Raw genomic sequence first — 6,464 nt, 5'->3', positions numbered from 1 at the left:
TCATTGTCTATCATAGATTGTAGTTCCGAATTCATTGCTTTCACCCATTCACAATGATCGACATCTGCCAGCGCCTCTGCAAAGTTCCAGGGATCTAATACATTGTTGTCCGAGGAGTAATCAATAGATTCCCCCAAACCAATGTATCTATTTGGCTCATGAGAGACCCTCCCACTGCTGCGCGGCACTACAATGCTTGGAGTCGAAGTTGAAGTTTCTGGGATTGTTTGTACACTAGGCACGGGTTCTTGGTTAATGGAACTTGTGACTGAATTTAGCTCATCTAGAGCCACTTCACTGCTGGGTTTATGATTCATTACATAGTCTTCCTCTAAGAATGTCACGTGAGTACTCACAATGACTTTCTTGTCTCGGAGACAAAAGAATTCATAAGCTTTCGATCCTCTAGGGTACCCTATAAAAAAACATACCTCCGTCCTTGATCCTAGCTTAGTTGGATCCTTTTCCAATACATGAGCCGGGCAACCCCAAATCTTGAGATGTGCTAGATTGGGCTTGCGCCCAGTCCACAACTCATAAGGAGTAGTAGGCACAGATTTTGACGGTAAGTTGTCTAAAATATGGCTTGCAGAAAGCAAGGCATGTCCCCAAAACGAAATAGGTAGCCGTGCATAACTCATCATCGATCGGACCATGTTTAACAAGGTCCTGTCCCTTCTTTCAGCCACGCTGTTCTGCTAGGGCGTGCCCGGCGCAGTCAGTTGGGATTCAATTCTCGACTCCGATAAGTAGTCCAAAAACTCGGCACTGAGGTACTTGCCTCCGCGATCAGATCGCAGGCGTTTGATACTCTTTCCATGATACGTCTCCACATAAGCCTTTAAGTCTTGGACTTTTCGTTTCTTTGAAATTTTCGATGTTGTATTGAGTTCTGATTTGTGATTATTAAACTGTGTAGACGTGATCGTGTACAGATTGTTTTCCATGATACCACGATAGATATAAGAACCATCTTTCTTAATAACGCAATTGTCATTAAAAAGAAATCGAATATCCATCAAAAACCAATTTAGAAACCGAAATTAAATTTCTTCTAACAGAAGGTATCAAAATTCTATCACTACTAAAACGCAAATAAATGTCTCCCACTGCAATGGCCGCCACTTTTGTAGTGTGGCCCAGCTGGACTTCGATCTCACGATCATGTAGCCGTCCTGTCACCTGCATTAAGTCAGGATCAAAACAAATATGATCAGTGACTCCTGTGTCAATAACCCAAGTGTAAGTAGATGTCGAAGTCAAACAAGACTCGACTACTAGAGCTTGGTGCATACCTGTAGCCTTGCCCCTTTTAGGACAGTCTGGCTTCCAATTCCCCTTCTCACCACACTTGAAATACTTCCCCGTGGGCTTCTTGTTTGCCCTCTTCTTCTTCTTCTTTCCCTTAGCCATCTTGGCCGCACCTGAGTTCGGTGCCGACTTCTTTCCTACGCCAGGCTTAGAGCTAGAGGAACGAGGCACCAAAGTCATCATGGCCGCCTTAGGTTGAACCATAAGGTCCTCTGCCGACTGAAGTTCAGTCAACAGCTCCGCCAAGGTGTAATTCCTTTTGTTCATCTCGAAATTGAGCTTGAACTGCTGGAAGCTAGGGGGAAGACTTTGAAGGATGATTGTTACTTGGGACTCGGGATCGATCGTCCCTCCCAAAACCTCAATTTGGTTGAGGTGGCCCATCATCTCGAGGACATGGTCCCTCACTGACAAGCCTTCCTTCATTGTCTTCTACATGATACTTCGAAAGGCTTGAGACTTAGCCGTTTGATTCTGAGTACCAAAAAGGTTCTTGAGAGTCTGCATGATCTCGGCGGCCGTTTCCATGGTAGAATGCTGATGCTTGAGTACTGAAGACATAGAAGCCAACATGTAGCACTTAGCCATCTCATTCGCCTTATGCCACCGTCTGTGTGCATCTCTGACTCCTGCCGCAGCATTAGTCGGCGGCACTGGAGGTCGCGGGGTTGTGAGTACAAAGCTGTACTCTTCTGCTGTAAGAACGATGTCCAAGTTTTGTTTTCATTCTATGTAATTTTGGCCCTTGAGTCTGTTTTCTTTAAGAATTGCAGAAAGATGATTGAATGACATCTTGACGATTTGATTTACACTGCAAAATAGAGTATTTACTATTTGTCATAAACTTATGTAAGAAGATTGATTAGATTAAGCATAAAACTTTTCAAAATCTTACAACTGTAAAATTATAATTTTGTACCCTCCATAAGAGGTCAATACGCATTAAAATTCTACAATTTTACTGGTCACAACACAGACGAATAGTCCAGAGACCACATAATGGCATGGCCGCCTAATGTTGCCTAAGCAAGACCACCGAATTTAGCATTACAGAGTCTCATTTCTACAACACACTCCCATAACAATGTTCATGTGCTGCTAACAAGATCAAGCTATCTCATAAATCCTGTGTGAACTTCTGAATCTCGCAGTTTCTTAGGATTATTGTCCCCACATAATGGGTGGCGATAATATTGGAAACCACATCCTAGTTCATACTATTTATCTTTGAGAAGTCCGCCCTCATGAACTTGCTATTTCGTAGAATTATTGTCCCCACATAATGGGTGGCGATAATATTGGAAATAAGCTTCATAAATTGCAGACCAATTGATGGAAACCATATACAAACATTAAGTTCGTAATTATAGCTTAGATATTTGGGTTATGGTTTTTCTTTTAATTTGCTGGATAATTAAATCTGTTATTTACTTTGGTATCTTCCTTTAGGAAACCATTATTATAGAATTTAATTCTTATCCATGTCTACTATAAAATATATCTAAAATAAACAAGTTATTTAATTCTTAATAAGACACGAAAAATTAAATTCAAATTATTTCCATGTTCAAAATTAAATTACCTTAAAGTGGACGACGACCTAAAACGGTCTACTAAAACAAAGACTTAGACTTTGTTACGTTCGCTTATACATTTAAATATGTAATAAATTTCCATTAAATGTTAAACATAACATTAAATGTTAAATATGTAATAAATTTCCATTAAATTTCCGTCTCGGTGCCATGATCCGTCGGGTGGCGTGAGCTCTAGGCCAGCAGCGTGCGCGGTGGCGCGCATGCTCTCGGCCATCTCCGACCACCCGTCTCAACCATCCGCTCCCACTACTCCGGCACACGTCGCGCCTGGTGGCACGCCCGTCTCGGCCAGGAGCTAGGGCTCCGTCACGGGTTCTCCTGCGTGGTGGCCCACGGTGTCTCGACGGCTCTGGATTGAACCGTCACACCGCGCCTGCCGCCTAGTGTCGACCTTGGTGCGGGCGCCGCCTAGGGTTTGGTCTCGGTCGGCGGCGGGCACGAGCCCTTGCTCGTCTGCGTGTCGCCCCGTGACCGTGAACCCTTGGCTCCCACTCAATCAACAACCCTTTCTCGATCGCGCGTGATGCGATCCGTCTCGGCGCGAGCGCCGATGGATCGCACGTCTCGTATGAACAAAAAATTCAAGTTTCATGATTCGAAAGTTCTTGAGTTCATCATGCATAATAAATAAACAAAACACCAAGAACATGCTTTGTAATCAAATACCACATGCATACATGAATTTTGCAAAATTTAAATCCAAATAATCAGAGCCAAAGACTGGCTCTGATACCAATTGAAGGGGTTGGCAGCGGAAGTGTGCGTTCAAATGGATCACATAAAAACTGATCTATTTAGCAGATTATTTAGATAAACTCTATTCGCGTAATTATCACATGTATCATGCTTATGACTTGAATTTAAACATGCTTCAGAATAAATAATACTTAAAACATGCTTGCTACGAAGTAAGCCAACTTACCTTGCTGATTCACTTAAGAATCGAAGATGGCTTGCGTCTACTCCACGCGAAGATCTTGAGTACTCGACCTCGGATTTTTTGACTGGTATCCCGGACTGTAAACTAATATTTGTGTGGACAAATCTCACCAGAATACTAGGACTTAAATAAAGAAGACAGAATCCTGCTCACGGAGGGAGAACAAAGACTTAGACTTTGTTACGTTCGCTTATACATTTAAATATGCAATAAACGTCCATTAAATGTAAAACATAACAACATTATGATAAAAATAATCCGTTGCATTCATTGGAAAAGAATATATAGAGTTTTACAGTATTCAATCACTCGACAGGTGATTTCTAGTATACAAACCCTAACAGATTCCTGCAGGATTCTTCCCATTTGGGGCTTACTATGAGCTCATGCTCTAAACACTATTTGCCTCTACTCCCTTGTTGGGAAATCTAGAATATCTTGGTCTTTTGTCCATTCTTTGGACTTGGCTGAATGATGACATGTTGATTGCTCCCATTGTTATTTTTGTTAAGATTCCATTCCCTAACTTTTTATGTGAGAACCTCCTAATCCCTCTTTGGTGTTTCACTTGTAGGGTACCAAGTTGTCACTCTTGGAGCTTTGTGGAGGCCGAAAATCGAGAAGGATGTGGATGAGGGAAAGAGGAGGATTTTTATTTCCCACACCTAGATTTAGTTACTCTATTTGGCTAGTATCCAAATATTGTAGTTTGGCATCTTTGAAATGCTAAGTTGTAGTTTCTATTTTTGTATTTCTACATGAACTAATGTATAAGCAAAATCTCACATCTAACAATAATATTGTGTAGTCCTTTTCCATTGATCTCTCAAAGATATGTAACTCCTCTTCTTAAAGTATTGTAATAATTTATTATCTTTTCCTTTGCATCAATAAAGTCAAACATTTTATTTTCCAAGACCAAATGCTTATATAATCCAAGAAACGAGATTACAACGAGAATTCTGCAATTACGCGTCTTCTAAAAGAAATTAAACGCAAATAAAAAATCCAATTTATCTCGAAAGAATGGAACGAAATTACGGGGCATCACATATCTAGCCTCATTCTAAATAAAGAATTTACTACTCCCTAATGAATGAAACATTTCAAATTCGGCAAACAATTCTATACAATTTCATTTTATGATTAAAGTGAAGAAAAACAATAAAATTATGGACAAAGATGAGATGTGACACCAATGATCAAACAATATGATTGAATTTGAGTATGGTATACCAATAAAGAATATATGTGTCTGTAAAGATTAAAGGGTGAATATCAGATAATCGGAATAAGTAATGAGCTGAACAAATGTGATCAACGAATTAGAAATATTCATATATAGGAACAAAAACTCATAAAACAACAGCAAACCAATAGTTCATAAGTTCTGAAAAATTTCTTTGAAAATAACATTAAAAGTGGAATCGCCGCTACTATTATTATCATCTTTACAAACCAAAATATTTAGACTTGCACGACTCGTAACTCGTAACTCATAGATATTATTCTATTATTGATCTCATTCTTTGTATCGTAAATGTACAACTGAGCAAACTTTAGGGGACAACCATCTTCTGGCAACAAACTACCCATTAAGTGGTAATTTTTGGCCATGCAAACGAAAAACAGGTGGAGGACGACCAATGTTCATTATTATCAACTTTACCTCCCATTGAGGTAAAGCCAAACATCGAATTATATGATCGGATATTTTTCAAAAAAGTGAGTACTTTTCGAGTTTTTAGAGAACCTTAACACATATAATCCTCAAGGATGAGGTATCATATTAGGAATTTGGATATTCTCATTCATACAACAACCAGAATATCTTGAATTAGTAACATTATTTGGATTTTCCACGACGTTTCTCAATATCCCAATATTCTATATGAAAAAAGAAAGTATTAACAAAGTAGAAATATATTAAAATTTACAATTCAATCCAGCTGCGGATCCTAATGGGACTACCACAGCGGAAGACACGGAAAACAAACAGGTCCTTACGGATCTATTTAGGTGATTATGCATTCGATTCCAATTTCATGCAATTAACTTAGATCTATAGATTAATACATCAAATAAACACGTAGACATGCAATTTGATGTATATATATAATTGTTACCTCTTGATCCATCATAGGATCGACGTTGCTTGCTACACCACCCGGAGATCCTTGATTTATCGACTACGAATCTTCTATACTATTCCCACGTCCTTGATTATTCATCCGTGTGGTCAGATCTCGAACAATCAAATAAAAGTGATATGAGATCTAGGGAAAACCAATCAAAAACACGAGATTGTCTTGATCTAATCCTATGAATTAGCATAGAACAAGAACAAAACAAGAACCCTATTTTCCCAGTGCCAGGGCACGAAAATTGAGACCAAAATGGAGAGAGAGGCGCCGACTTGGGCGGCTAGGGTTACGGTTTTGGAGTTGTGTGTGCTGTGTTGTGGTGTGCTAGGGACTTGTTGAGCTAGGATGGAGATCCATGGAATGAGATAGATGTTGGGCTCACTCATTAGCTAAATATCTAATTAAATCAAATGACCCATGATAATATATTATCAATGGAATATTATTTTGTTCCACTAAAGAATAATATTG

Source organism: Salvia splendens, chromosome 9 (genome assembly GCF_004379255.2).
Source record: "Salvia splendens isolate huo1 chromosome 9, SspV2, whole genome shotgun sequence".
Taxonomy (NCBI): Eukaryota; Viridiplantae; Streptophyta; class Magnoliopsida; order Lamiales; family Lamiaceae; genus Salvia; species Salvia splendens.
This window is presented reverse-complemented; position numbering follows the sequence as displayed.